At 44.5% G+C, this 14,766-nt stretch overlaps 1 protein-coding gene across 6 annotated transcripts in view; it reads left to right on the top strand.

Moving 5' to 3' along the window:
• The first annotated feature begins 2,062 nt into the window (after positions 1–2,062).
• LOC147027184 (mitochondrial glutamate carrier 1-like) overlaps positions 2,063–14,766 on the top strand; it is a 92,496-nt gene continuing 79,792 nt past the window's right edge. The window contains exon 1 of one of the 6 annotated variants that reach the window (XR_015058721.1): positions 2,063–2,456. The gene's annotated coding sequence lies outside the window, so the exon portion shown is untranslated. Of the gene's footprint in view, positions 2,457–2,960; positions 3,092–14,766 lie in introns of those variants that run through there. The other 5 variants (XM_085883385.1, XM_085883384.1, XM_085883382.1 and 2 more) reach the window with 5 other exon arrangements.

Genomic DNA, 14,766 nt, shown 5'->3' with positions numbered 1-14,766 from the left:
TTACCTGCATTGTCCGTGAGCGTCAGTTGCGGCTGTATGGACATGTGGCTCGTTTTCCTGACGCTGATCCTGCTCACCAGATTCTCTCAGCGAGGGAGTCTCATGAGTGGAGGAGGCCAGTGGGCCGACCACGTGCCTCATGGTTGCAGCAGGTTGACCATCATCTCAAGGAGATGGGGATGGGCCTGGCATCTGCCTGGGGGATGGCCAGACGGAGGCCCCTGGATTACCGGCGGAAAGTGGACGCAGCGACGCGCTGTTCTGGCACATGCTCCCATACCTGACCTGACCGATTTTGAAAGTTTTTCAGTTGTTGCTAGGAAACCAAAGTGTCCCTAGCAACCATCACAATTTCCAAAGCACGAGGTCGTAAGAAGTACCTACTACCCGAGCTTGGTCAAAATCCGCCCACGTTTACTACCAATTATGCTGATGACAAACGAACAAACATCCAAACAAACATCCAAACAAACAGACAGAATTACTGACAATAAGGGTCACCTATTTCGGCGACCCAAAAAGATGTCGTGCAGAGCACTATACTTGCAAAATCCACCCCCGCCCCCTCTCCAAAGGTTGCCAAGGATACATTAAATTGTCCATTTCATTAAGATTAAAATTGACAATCTCAATCAAACTCAGGTCAATCGGATGAAAACTGATTGTTTTTCAGATTGAAATTGATGATTTTAGAAGTTTGACATTTGACATTTTGACCTCAAAAATAGTTGGTTTCCCAATTCAGTAATGCAATATGCAAATGTTGTTTAACTTTCAAGTCAATTGGGTGAACAATGATAATTTTAGAAATTTGACCTCAAGATGACCTTTGACCTCAAAATCAATAGGCTTCTCAGTTGAGACTAGCTCTACAACTAGTAAAGTTTCATGACGATCAGTTTAGAATATTGTGAACTGTAGGTGATAAACACACAGACAATAACAAGAAGAAGACGTTGTGCAGAGCACGATACTTGCAAAATCCATGAAACCAGTTTGGCCTCAAAAATAATTGGTGGTTGAATTCATCGACAAAATATGCAAATCCTCTTTAAATTTCAAGTCAATCGGATGAAAATTGAGGATTTTAGAAATGCCTCCTTTGTTGCTGACCTTTTGGTCCACGTTGACCTCAAAAATAATTGGTGGTTGAATTCAGCGACCTGAAATATGCAAATCCTCTTTGAATTACAAGTCAATCGGATGAAAATTGAGGATTTTAGAAATGCCTCCTTTGTTGGTGACCTTTTGGTCCACGTTGACCTCAAAAGTAATTGGTGGTTGAATTCAGCGACATGAAATATAAATCCACTTCAAATTTCAAGTCAATCGGATGAAAATTGATGATTTTCGAAATACCACCGAAGTTGTTGACCTTTTGGTCCACGTTGACCTCAAAAGTAATTGGTGGTTGAATTCAGCGACCTGAAATATAAATCCACTTCAAATTTCAAGTCAATCGGATGAAAATTGAGGATTTTTGAAATACCACCGAAGTTGTTGACCTTTAACCTATGTTGACCTTTTGACCTCAAAAACAATAGGCTTCTCGCTTATGACAAACTCTACTATGTGGTGAAGTTTCGTGAAGATCGGTTTACAATTGTGACCTGTTGGCGATAAACAGACAGTCAAACAGACAGACAGACAGACAGACAGACAGACAGACAGACAGACAGACAGACAGACAGAATAACAAAATCGACCAACCAATATACTTGAAAATCTTCGATTTTGCAAGTAATAAAGAAACAGACAAACAGGGCTGAAAACATTACCTCCTTCACCTTCGGTGGTGGAGGTAATAAACTTGCTATATCGCTTGCCAAGTCAGCCGTTTCAATGGTGTGCTTAAGAAACTTGGCAGTCACTCGAGACAAGCTGCTTGGTAATGGAACACACCTTGCTTGGCAAGGAGGCAGCTTTTTATTTCCCAGGAGGAATTCAAGCATTCGGAGTCCATGAGCCTCCGACAATAATTAAACCTCCACTGCTAAATCATATATTATCAGAGTAAATCTGATTGTGACTGCAAGTCGAATAGCACCATATATCAAAGGTCGATTTCTCAGATGTTGAGGGAAAATATGGTCGACACGTCGAACAGGCAATATTACACCTCCTTGAAGACACCGTGCGTGCAGCTTCGCGGAATTGTCTGCCAGCGCAGGGTGGGATCCATCAACCTGCCCAGGGATCCGATGAGCTGCTCTCACTCATCTTGCTTGCATCTGTTCACACGATGTCTTACTGCTGCACATGAAACCAAACGTCTGTTCGACGAGCCATGAGCAAACGGCTCCCCCTAGCGATGCCCCCCCATCCTCCCCCAGTTCCCGATGCCAGAGGTGCCCATGCTGTCCTGATGCTGATTGGGTGAGTACACTCATTCCCGCATCCGCAGCATCCATTTCGCATCTTGCGCTCTCAACCTGCGTCCTGCTCCAACCATTAATGTAAGCCATTTTTTCTCTCTCTCAAACGTCCATCATGCCTTTCTCTCTCTCTCATTCTGTCTCTCTCTCTCCCTCTCTCTTTTTCCTTTCTGTGATCCCCTCTAGCGCTGTCCTGCAGGTTGTATTGATCAGTTATTCCGACACCATGCACTGATGTCATGAAAATCGATACATTAATATATTTATTATTTTTTGTCGGGTGTTTTTTCAGCTGAACAGCTCGGACAATCCTCCCATTGTACGTACGTGCCTGTTTGTGCACGGCATGAGCGTACGTGTGTGTATGTATCCAGCCGTGGGTGGCAATTTGAGTGTGCTTGTGTGTAACCAAGCATCGATGCTTCTTAGGGTCACTGTAAGGGTGAAAAACTGTACAAACGCTTCATTTTCCTTTTAGAACGCAACTCCATCTGTCTCCTTATCTCACTCGACAATCCCTTCGCATTTGACACGTGTTTCTGAGCGTAGAGTTCAGAGTCCAATCAGCTTTAGTCTTACTGTCTTCATTGCAGTGATTCCCAAGATCCTCTGACGACGCATCGACGGGTGAACCTGTGCATCGTTTTCAGGATAACATAAAATATCCTGGGTGGATGAGACCAGTGTGACCAGTCCTCATTTTCATCAATGCCAAGGTGAGCCAAAGAAAAAAGCCAAGAATTCACAAGGTTTCGGAAAAGCGATGACAATAGAAAACCTATACACCAAGAAAACCTACAGAAAACCAATATGCCAAGGTGAACAAGGAATAGCCAAGATCTTGTGAAAAAAGCCAAGAAGTGGTCACACTGGTTGAGATGGTTGGCAAGGAGCTTCTGCGGAGTGAAAACAGGAGACCGCGAGGAGCTGAGTCAATGAATCTGAGCAAGAACGACAACCAACTCCACAACACCATGCTAAGGAAATCCTTATAAGTGATCCGCACTAAAAGGACGAGAGTGCTTTTCCCGGCTGTGATTGTCATCGTTTACCCTCTCACATGCTTTCACTACCATCGCATTCATTGTTTATGATGTACCGTAACCTGGGTACTCTGTTGCGGAGCGTCGGTGACGCAAAAGCAATTTTCGAGGCAAGGGTTGTAGTTGGTGGTTTGCCATCCTTCCAGTTAGTGGAGGAATTTGGAATTCGGTCAGGGTTCCGGCGATAGCTCACCTCCTCTTCGCGTAGGATTTTTAACATCCATCAACAAATGCCAGAAGAAGAGACGCCCAGTTTAACGTCCATCCGATGGACGGCACACACATTGATGAATAACTCTGCCTGTGGAACACCGTGATGGCAGAATATAGCAGGGTCAGGATTTGAACAAATGCTGGGCAGCTTTAAAGGCATTAATTAGTACGTATCATCACATTTACTGTTTGTAGAATACATAATTAATGCACCACATAGATAATCAGAAAATCCTTCCTCACCTCCTTCAAAATCAATGGGTCATTCCAGGGGAAATCATTCTGATTATCCCAATACGGCACATCTGAACTCATATCCACCAACAAGGCCTTCATCCACAGCTTGTTGGAATACTGCTCTCTCCTCTGGCTTGGCTCTCCTGCCCTCACACTTTGCTCAACGTGAAGTTGTGGAAACCAAGGCCTTCAAGATTATTGAAATGTCCCTGAGATGAATCTGGTTCTATGGGTCTGTCACTACGCCATTGCAGACAGGTCGGTGGTCTCTCTGTCTTTTACCGCCTCCTTTCTGGTCTTGCACCCTCTCTCTTTCAGTGCTTTGCCCCCCCTCCCCCCTAACAGCTCTCTCCCCGTGGCATTGCTTTCATTCCTGGATTTATTCCGCAGCAGGATTTCTTACTTCCTTCATTCACGCAGTCAAAAATGTTGCCATAAATTGAACCCTCTCCTTTGATTTGCTACAGGTACCATGTAAACCTGTACTAGCCTGTTCCATGGTCGGGTTGTCGGCGACGAAACAGTCTCCCCCACCAAGTCTCTTGGTGAGGAGGGTGTATGATATGGACACCCAGCAGGATGAAGAACAAAACCTGTCAAAGGGCGGAGGAGCTCATTGTAAGCCAATGGCCATCTATATCTAGTGCCCAACTGTGTCTGCGGACGTCCTCCTGCAGTTGGGTTACTTTTTATTAGGAGGTTGGCGGCAGGATTTGCACTCCGGCCACCGTAAAATACTTCATTCCCCAAAATATTCAAAAAGCAAAAAGAAATCTGAAAACCCACTCCGTGGGAGTACCTCTGTGCAGCTTCCCTTCGCAGGGCAGCTCACCGGATGACGGGATTGGGGCAAAGCCTCTGGACCCCCAATATTTGATGATAGGAGGGAAACCACGGGGTAACTTTCCAGGGTCAGATTGCGGTAGTGTGTATCAGTGTGGTGCTGAGGTGTCATCCACCAGGTGGCAGTCTCTTTGGGTTAACCTGAGGCGGTCTCTTCGGGTGGTTGCCTGGAATGTCCTATCCCAAAGAGAGGATGATCACCTGTTTCTGTTATCATCTGAGCTCAAGTGTTTGGACATTGGTATTGCAATACTCTCTGAGGTTTGGAGACTGGATTGCGGTGAGATCATGGCGGGTGGTTACACCTACTATTGGTCTGGTCCCTCTAATGGTTACCATGCCCAAGGAGTTGTTGTGGCTGTGTCCAATAAGCTGACTCCAATGACAATTGTGGTAACACCTGTCAATGAGCGTATTATGAGACTCCTTGGGTGTCATTTCCCTGGTCTCTGTATAAGCTCCGACTGAGGGGAGTGATCTCACCCTGAAGGATGCATTCAATGCCACGCTCGAGTCTGTGGTTGATCAGTGCCCAAGGCGAGATACTCTTCTAGTTTTGGGGGATTTTAATGCATTTTCTATCGGAGTGCCCAGTTCCTCAATACTGACCACAGGCTTGTTGTAGCAACTTTGAAGTTCCAGCTTAAATCCAGGAGAATGGTACCATCCCAGCCGACGCTGGAGGTTTGCAAGCTTAAGGATGAGAGGGTAGCTGAGGAGCTTGCGAACAGGCTGAGTGGAGATTTGGGGGTCTGGGTACTTTTGGGGAAGGTGAAGAGTTGTGGAGTGCCTTCAAGATCACCGTCCTTGATTTTTCCGGTCTTGGAACTCACCGTAGGACGAAGAAGAATTTTGTCTCTCAAGGGACACTGGATACCATTGACCAGAGTCGCAGGTCCAGGCTGACTGGCAGAGCTGAGCTGTTAAGGGAGCTGAGGCATAAAACTGTACGTGCATTAAAGGTGGACAAGAAGGCCTATGTGTGAGGAATTTGTGAGGGGGGTGGAGCATCACCTGTGGTCAAGTGATTCTTATCCTGCTTAAAGGGGAATTCACGCATTGCGTTCATCCAAGCCCATCCCTGTGTACTGCAGTTTTAGCAGAGGGTGGGGGGCTCTTCACAGAGGAGTCCGAAGTGAAGACCTGCTGGGCCGGTTACTTTGAGCAGCGGTTCCAGGCTGATCCACCAGCTGTCTAGTTGGATGTCAGGGGTGTTACAAACCCTATTTCTGACTCTACAATAAACTGTGGTCCACCTTTGTTTGCGGAAACATAGGCTGCAGTAAATTGGGTCAAGCTCCAGGGATCTGTGGCATCCATGCTGAACTTCTCAAGGCTGGTGGAAATGCTGTACTCATGTCGTTGCATGCAGTTCTGTGCTCTGCCTGGAACACAGGCATCATTCCAACTGACTGAAAGAGGGGCCCTGTTGTCCCTCTCTGAAAAGGGAAGTGTGATCGCCAAGACTGCACCAACTACCGAGGGGTCACGCTACTCTCAATGCTGGGCAAGATCTTTGCTCGGATAATTCTTGATAGGGTTCGCCACCATCTACTTGAGCACCAGCATCCAGAGCAGTCAGGCTTTACACTAAAGAGGTCAATGATTGACCGTATCCTTGCTCTTCGGGTCCTCACCAAATGCAGATGAGAGTTTCGGCAGGGGCTCCTTGCAGCCAATGTTGATCTCTGTAAAGTGTTTGATTCAGTGAATTGGGATGCCCTCTGAAAGATTATTGGTGTTCGTGGGGTGCCACCAAAACTGATCAATCTGATGTCTGAACTATACTCTGGTGCTGAGAGTACTGTGAGATGTGGTGATTTCTGACTTATTTCCAGTTGTTATTGGAGTTTGTCAAGGTGTGTTGTGGCCCGCACACTTTTCAGCATTTGTATGGACTGGATTCTAGGGAGGATGTCAGAGAGATCAAGCTGCAGTGCATTGCATGGGAATGTCAAGATCTCTGACCTTGATTTCGCAGATAATGCAGTCATCTTTGCAGAGACTTTAGATATCCTTTTGGGGGCCATTGAGGTGCTGAATGAGGAGTCGCCACTGGGATTACGGGTTCCTGGGATAAAACGAGGATCCAGGTTTCACTGACATCTTGGATACTGCTATTTTGTCTGTAGAGTCATTCCATCTGAAATCACCAAATTTAAGAAAATGTTCCCAGTTGACCCCCTCAGATATACTTTAAGCTTTCATAAAATAGTTCCCAGGTATCAAAATGAAGCTGCGTAAAATTTTAAGTCCATAGATGCGGTCAACTCCGAGATATTGAGGGTTGAAAAATGTGGTTGTGGCCCTATTTTTACGGTCGTTGCGAGCATCACAAAATGAACGGCTACTTTTAAACTCCCACAACTTTTTAAATATTAATGCTAGAGCCTTGAAATTTTCAGAGATTATTCTTCTATAACTGCTCTGTAAGAAACAAACATAAAACTGAGTACACCTCTGTTAATTTTTATGACCTGATCAGTTGAAATCCAGAAACAAAATGTTGGTTTTGTATGAAGACCCAACTTTGAGACCCCATATATTTTTATTGACCCATCCCAGAAGCTTGAAATTTGTTCATGTAATAGCTGTATGGTAGTAATATTCAAATACATGTTTACTTTTCTTAATCAGTCATATATAATACAGTCATGATCCCTCAAAAATTGAAAATTTTCATTTTTCCCCGAAATTCATGTGAGGATTGCAAATATATGACAAGGTATACCACTTCAAATTGTTCACCATTAGAAAGAGTGTATTCAAGTTTACGAAAGTGTCAAATATCAAAGTGGGATATTTAAAAAATATATATTTTCTATTTTTTAAAAAATTGTTTTTCTATTTTTTAAAACACAGTCATGAATACATGGTGTGGGCACCATGGTAATCATGAATGATGAGTTCTATGATTCAAATTAATAATACAAAAATATATCACATACTGCAATAACAATGTAAAAAAACATTTCACGTAAATGATTTGAATAGGTCCTTGATCTGCTTTTCCAAGTCAGGTGCGAGCTTGCACTGCCTCCCAGTTGATGTTAGGGGAGCATCAATAACTTTCATCACATGGACCAAAGGAACCCAACAAATGTCCTCCCTTGAATGTAACTATATACACTGCTGACATCAGCAGATCAGCCACTATTCCTGAGTTCTAATTTTAGCCCCAGCCAGATGAGTTAAGCTCTTGCTATTTACAAATGAGAAACAAAGAATTACAAATTCAAATTTCAAAGTATTGTGTTCATGGCATCCTAATAGCAGATGATATGTATGTACATTGTATATACATGTACTTCACATATGTACTACATGTAAAAGGACTGTTCATTAAATAGCACACACAACGCGCACAGCACTGGCAGAACATCATTTATTCAAATATTTTTAAAATATTGATAGAAACATTATACCACTTTGATATTTGACACTTTTGTAAACTTGAATATGCTCTTTCCAATGGTGAACAATTTGAAGTGGTATACCTTGTCATATATTTGCAATCCTCACCTGAATTTCGGGGAAAAATGAAAATTTTCAATTGTTGAGGGATCATGACTGTATTATATATGACTGATTAAGAAAAAGTAAACATGTATTTGAATACTACTACCATACAGTTATTACTTGAAAAAATTTCAAGCTTCTGGGATGGGTCAATAAAATATATGGGGTCTCAAACTTGGGTCTTTATACAAAACCAACATTTTTTTCTGGATTTCAACTAATCAGGTCATAAAAATTAATAAAGGTATACTCAGTTTTATGTTTGTTTCTTACAGAGCAGTTATAGAAGAATAATCTCTGAAAATTGAAAGGCTCCAGCTCTAATATTTAAAAAGTTGTGGGGGTTTAAGAGTAGCCGTTCATTTTGTGATGCTCGCAACGACCATAAAAATAGGGCCACAACGACATTTTCAACCCTCAATATCTCGGAGTTGATCGCATATATGGACCTAAAATTTTACGCAGCTTCATTTTGATACCTGGGAACTATTTTATGAAAGCTTAAAGTAAATCTGAGGGGGTCAACTGGGAGGCCTCCGGTGATATGAGGTGGAATGACTGTACCTATTTGTGGCGAGGATGTTGAGGTCACGGAGAGATTCACATTCCTTGGCAGTGATATTCAGGTCTCTGCTGGCTGTGAGCCAGAGGTCAACAGACGTCTGGGTCGGGTCTGGGGAGTCATGGATTCACTGGATCATGGGGTGTGGTGATGCGGTACCTGTGTGGGAGGACGAAAGTCCGAGTCTTCAGGTCCTTTGTGCTTCCAGTCTTGCTCTCTGGATGTGAGACTTGGACTCTGACCAGGGATCTGAGGCGGAGACTTAATTCCTTTGGTACCAGGTTTCTTCAGAGAATCCTTGGCTATCGCTGTTCAGACTTTGTGTCAAACGAGCAGTTGCTGATAGAGACTCAAATGAGATTTGTTACCTGCATAGTCTGTGAGCGTCAGCTGTGGCTGTATGGACATTTGGCTCGTTTTCCTGATGTTTATCCTGCTCACTAGATTCTCTCAGCGAGGGAGCCTTGTGAGTGGAGGAGGCCAATGGGCCGACCACGTGCATCGTGGTTGCATCAGATTGATCAACATCTCAAGGAGATGGGGATGGGCCAGGCATCTGCCTGGGGGATGGCTAGACAGAGGCCCCTAGAGTGAATGCAGTGACGTGCTGCTTCAGTGCATGCTCCCATACCTGACCTGATCTGGCTGCATCATCACAGTCACTGGCTTCTCGTGGTGTATCACAACGTAATGTGCTGAAGCCAAGTGCTATTCGTGATCTTCATTAATGATCTCCCCAATGATATACAAGAAGCTGTCCAACTATTTGCTGGTTACATTATGTTGTTTGGCCACCAGGTACCACAGAAGAAAAAGAGACTCTCCAAAATGACTTGAACCGACTCGCAGAATGATTCAAAAGATGACAACTACCTTTAAACACCAGAAAATGGATGTTTCTTCTCATTGGTTAGGAAAATGTTGAGTTGAAATGCAGCCCATAACCAGTGAGAGACCTGGGTATTACAATTAATTATTAGTGAACTGAAATTCCATCAACATGTGTTCACAGTTAGCAAGGCTTACATGAAACTGGGGGCTATCAAAAGGACATTCAAAGAACTTAACAGGGAGAGTCTGCCACTACTCTTCCAGACCTTGATGGGGCCTCACCGAGAATATTCAAGCCCTTGGTGGCACTTACGCTTCAAAGAGGATGCTGACAGAGTACAGAAGATACATAGGAGGGCAACAAAGCCAGTCCACAATGTCATTGATCTCCCATATCAACAAAGCCAAAAACCCTCAACATGCAATCACTATTCTTCCGTCCAAAAAGAGGGGACGAGATAATGGTTCATAAGATCGTGCATGGAATGGTGAAAAATAGACCCAAACCACTTCTTTACAGTCAAATACACAACAATAAGAGGGCATTCACTGAAACTATTCAAAGGAAAAAGTCACCTGCATGTGTGGAACAGATCTTTTAGTAGCCTGGTGGTTGAGGATTGGAAGTCTCCTGCAGAAGATTAATGAACTCGATCCAATTGTGATATCCAAAAATGCTTCAGACAAACATTAGTGAGAGGAAAGCTCTGACTCCCTAACCCTCACACATGTGCATCACAAAGTATTAACTAGAGAAGAAATGACTGGGAACCACAGAACACAATTTTTTATCCTGTATGATGATGATGATGATTGATGGGGGAGGGGGAGGAGGAGGAGGAGGAGGAGGAGGAGGAGAAGGAGGAGGAGGAGGAGGAGGGGGAGGAGTACGTCATCCCTTGATTTGGCAGAAATCAGCTGCATTGCTCTCTGCTGATCTGGAAATGATTAGACTAGTCTGATAAATGGAACATGGCTTTTGGTACTAGAAAATATCTGTCTCACCCTATCGCTCTGCCATGATCATCAAATTAACCCACATGTATATTTCCTTGGTCATCCACTCGAAGAGGAACAGTCTCTTGAACTTCTCGCCATCACCATCAGTTACGACCTTTTCTGGGATCACCACATTGCAAAGCTGACTTCCAAAGCCAGCCAAAGACTGGGAATAATCTGTAAATCAAAGTCTTCCATTGAACAATCAGAACTGCTCACAACCTTAAGGCCTATGTCCGAAGCTCAATGGAGTACTGCTTTCTTCCATGGGCTGGCACCCCAGCATCAACGTCTGTGTCTCCTGGATTCTGTGGAATCAAAAACTCTCAAAATTGTTTGAATCTCCTGTGATGACGCTGAAGCAAAAGCTGTGTTACTCTCCCATTGCAGGCATGTCGGTTGGTGGGTCGTGTTTTCTTCCACCTACTATCTGATATTACTCCTTCTGCTCTCTCAGTCTACAAACCCTCTCTATGCATTTCAGGATGCACATGTTCTTTCAGCTTCCCAAATCCCTCATTGTGAAACATTGTGGAACTTCCCAAATCAGCCTGACTGCACACCTCAACTCTTTTATTCCTCGCTTCTTCCATCTATGGAATCACCTTCCAGAGGCTGCTCTGTCTCAATTTTCCATCCAGGAGGTCAAGCAAGCAGTGCACCACCATCTCCTTTAACCCCCCATTCTGACCCCTGATCTTTATTACCCCCATTAACCTTTCCTAACTCAACCATTTTATTTGCAACTTTCAGTTTCCTCCTTTCCTCCTTCTCCTCTTTTCCTGTTCATACATTCCCTTGAAGTTTGTCCCACTTGTCAGTTCTATATTACTCTTGCATGAGCATCGCTCCGGAAAAGAAGAAGCTCAAATATGAAAATAAAAAAGCACCTAAACCCTTCTACAACTAGCAACACCCCAAAATAAGGACATCAGACTAGTTGAAATAAGTTATGTTGGGAAGCAATGTTCCCAACACCATGATAGTTTCCTTAATCCCCACCCAGTTGGCCTCTGCTGTATTGCTCAGTCTCGCTGGACTTATGTACCCATAGACCATTGCACAAGGTCCTAAAGTGAAATATCCATGTGTTGTATGCCAGTAACGGCATGGGATAACTTTGCTTCAAGCACGAATCGACAAAAATACAATTTTTATTTGTTTACTTGGGTAACTTCATTTAAGCATGGTGCCAGGGTTATATATTTTGTCAACACAAACTGAGGGAATTGTCTTTGAAATGTATTCACACGATGAACAGCTCATACGGCTTTGGTTATTACTATAAACCACATTCAAATTAAAATGTGAAGATTATGTTTGAGATACGTAGATGCCCCTCATAATTGTTTGAAAGACGACCATGAAGCCCTACTTTGTGATCACTTCCAGCTATCCAGCAGTCAGGTCACTGCTCTGCTCTCTCCCTGTTATTATCCTGTTATAGCTTGCTCAGTATTGCTACACATGAAAATAAAGACACATCCAATCTCTGAATACCATTACTACTACTATAAATACTTCTACTGCTACTACTACTCCTATTTTAAGGGTTCCAATTACTGCCACCTTCTTGTGGGGTCACCTGGGGCATGTTTTTGGGCCAATTCTTTAAATAAGCGGCTGGCAAGCCTGGCTTTCGGCTGAAGGTGACATACATTTGGAATTTAGATATGGTGTCAGCAACAACTTGCCAAATCCTTTTGGAGGACACTGTGGGATCTTTCACATCTACGGACACATGTTAACAGACAGGACATAAAGTTTAACGTCCTTCCGAGGGACGGCACACACATTGATGAATCATGCTTGCTGTGAAACAGCAGGAGGACAATTTACAGCTGGGTCAGGATTCAAACCCAGACATTTCAGAGGCGAGTGCGCTACCTTTAAGGAATCCTGCCAACCTCTCTAAAAAAATCATGGCAATCATATGATGTTTTTCTTAATAAGCTTCTTTTTTTTTGTTTTGTTTTGTATACACAGTCGAGGCCCATGGAAGAGCTAGCACAATGAATGGATCACGACGAAACAGACAAAAACAGGAGGCAAAACATGCATGGAGAAGGAAATTCCAAGGAGAAAAAACTGGAAAATTGAGGGGTTTGGGTGGGGTTAACCAGGGTAACAAATATCATGGCCTTGGATTGGGGATGATCTGAGATGGTGGTGAATAGCAGTCTTGAAGACTTGGAGAGAGGAGTGGGATTGAAGAGAGTGTGGAAGTTGATTCTACAGATAGGAAAAAAAAAGAGGACCAAATGAGTGGAGGTATCAGTGATCCTGGATATAGGTAGTTTTACCAGAAAAGTGTTGATGGTGGACTGTGAGCCCTGCAGAAACCTGGGCTCTCACTCTCTAATCTTTAAAAAAAAAAGATTGAGTATAGTTTTCGATGCAGTTTTTTTTTTTAGCATGTTAACGTCTAAAATGCCTGGTCTTGGCTTAATGGTTGGGGTGGTGGCTTGGGATCCTCGGATCCTGAGTTCAAATCCCCCTCGGCTGTTTAATCAATTCCAGGTGGGGTTGACTCTGCCTGTCATCCTTCCGAGGTCGGAAAAATGAGTGCAACGTTGCTGGTATCCTCTGTTGGAGTGGTGACTCATCCAGGATTGTGCCCAATAGCCAAGGAGACTGCTTAGGCAGCACCAACGCTCTGCACAGAGTATTGTCCCAATGGATGGATGGATGGGGTTGACTCTGCCTGATATCCTTCAGAGGTTGGCAAAATGAGTACCAGCTTGCTAATATCCTGTGTCGGAGTGGCAACCCATCCAGGATTGTGCCCATTAGCCAAGGAGACTGCTTAGGCAGCACTAACACTCTGGACCCAGTGGATGGATGGAATATTCAAAATCCTCAATCTCTTTGCTGATGACTCCACCCTCTGCCGTACCATCTGTTGCCCCTCAGATCGGCAAGCAGCAGCTTCTTCGCTCTCTGCAGATCTGGATAAAATTACAAGCTGGTCCAACATGTGGAACATGTCCTTCAACCATGCCAAATTTCACACTCTCAATATGTCTCTGTGAAAGGACCACCTGGAACCCCCTCCCCCACCTACTTTCTCACCAATCCTCTGGAAGAAGTCCTTTCATTCAAGCTTCTGGGTCTCACTATCTGCCATGATCTTTCCTGGGAAAGCCACATTTCCAAGCTGGCATCCATAGCCAGGAGCCAACTGGGCATCCTCCGTCATGCAAAGTCATTCCTTGGCACACCTGAGCTCCTGGCCACATATGAAGCTTTCGTCCACAGCTTGATGGAGTACTGCTCTCCCCTCTGGGCTGGTGCTCGTGCCTCTCACCTTTCTCGGCTTCACGCTGTGGAATTCAAGGCATTTAGGATCATTGGTATCTCCCACGATGACACTGTCTTTGGGTCTCTCACTCTCTCACCACAGGCAGGTCGGTAATCTTTCTGTCTTCTACTGTCTCCTTTCCGGCTTCGGCCCCCCCTCCCGCTCTGTCTGAGATATGTCCACCCCCCCCCCCCGATATTTCTGCAGGGTGCTCAAGGTCCACCAGCAACCCCCTTCTGGTAAAACTACCAAAATGAAGAATCACTGCTCACCTTCACTCTTTGTGAGGTTTGTGGAGAGGATGTTGAGGTCATGGAGAAATTCACTTACCTTGGCAGTGATATTCATGTCTCTGCTGGCTGTGAGTCAGAGGTCAATAGACGTCTGGGTCGGGCCTGGCAAGTCATGGATTCACTGGATAATGGGGTGCAGCGCTGCCGGTACCTGTGCAGGAGGACGAAAGTCCAAGTCTTCAGGTCCTTGGTGCTTCCAGTCTTGCTCTATGGATGCAAGACTTGGACTCTGACCAAGGATCAGAGAAGGAGACTTAATTCCTCTGGTACCAGGTCTCTTCGGAGAATCCTTGGCTATCGCTGGTCGGACTTTGTGTCCAACGAGCAGTTGCTGAGAGAGATTGAAATGAGATTTGTTACCTGCATCGTCCGTGAGCATCAGCTGCAGCTGTATGGACATGTGGCTCGTTTTCCTGATGCTGATCCTGCTCACTAGATTCTCTCAGCAAGGGAGTCTTGTGAGTGGAGGAGGCCAATTGGCCGACCATGTGTCTCGTGGTTGCAGCAGGTTGATCGGCATCTCAAGGAGATGGAGATGGGCCAGGCATCT

Source organism: Eptatretus burgeri, chromosome 5 (genome assembly GCF_056783735.1).
Source record: "Eptatretus burgeri isolate ZD-2024b chromosome 5, Ebu_testis_v1, whole genome shotgun sequence".
Classification (NCBI taxonomy): Eukaryota; Metazoa; Chordata; class Myxini; order Myxiniformes; family Myxinidae; genus Eptatretus; species Eptatretus burgeri.
Note: the sequence above shows the minus strand (reverse complement) of the source record. Positions and strands in the feature narration are given on the sequence as shown.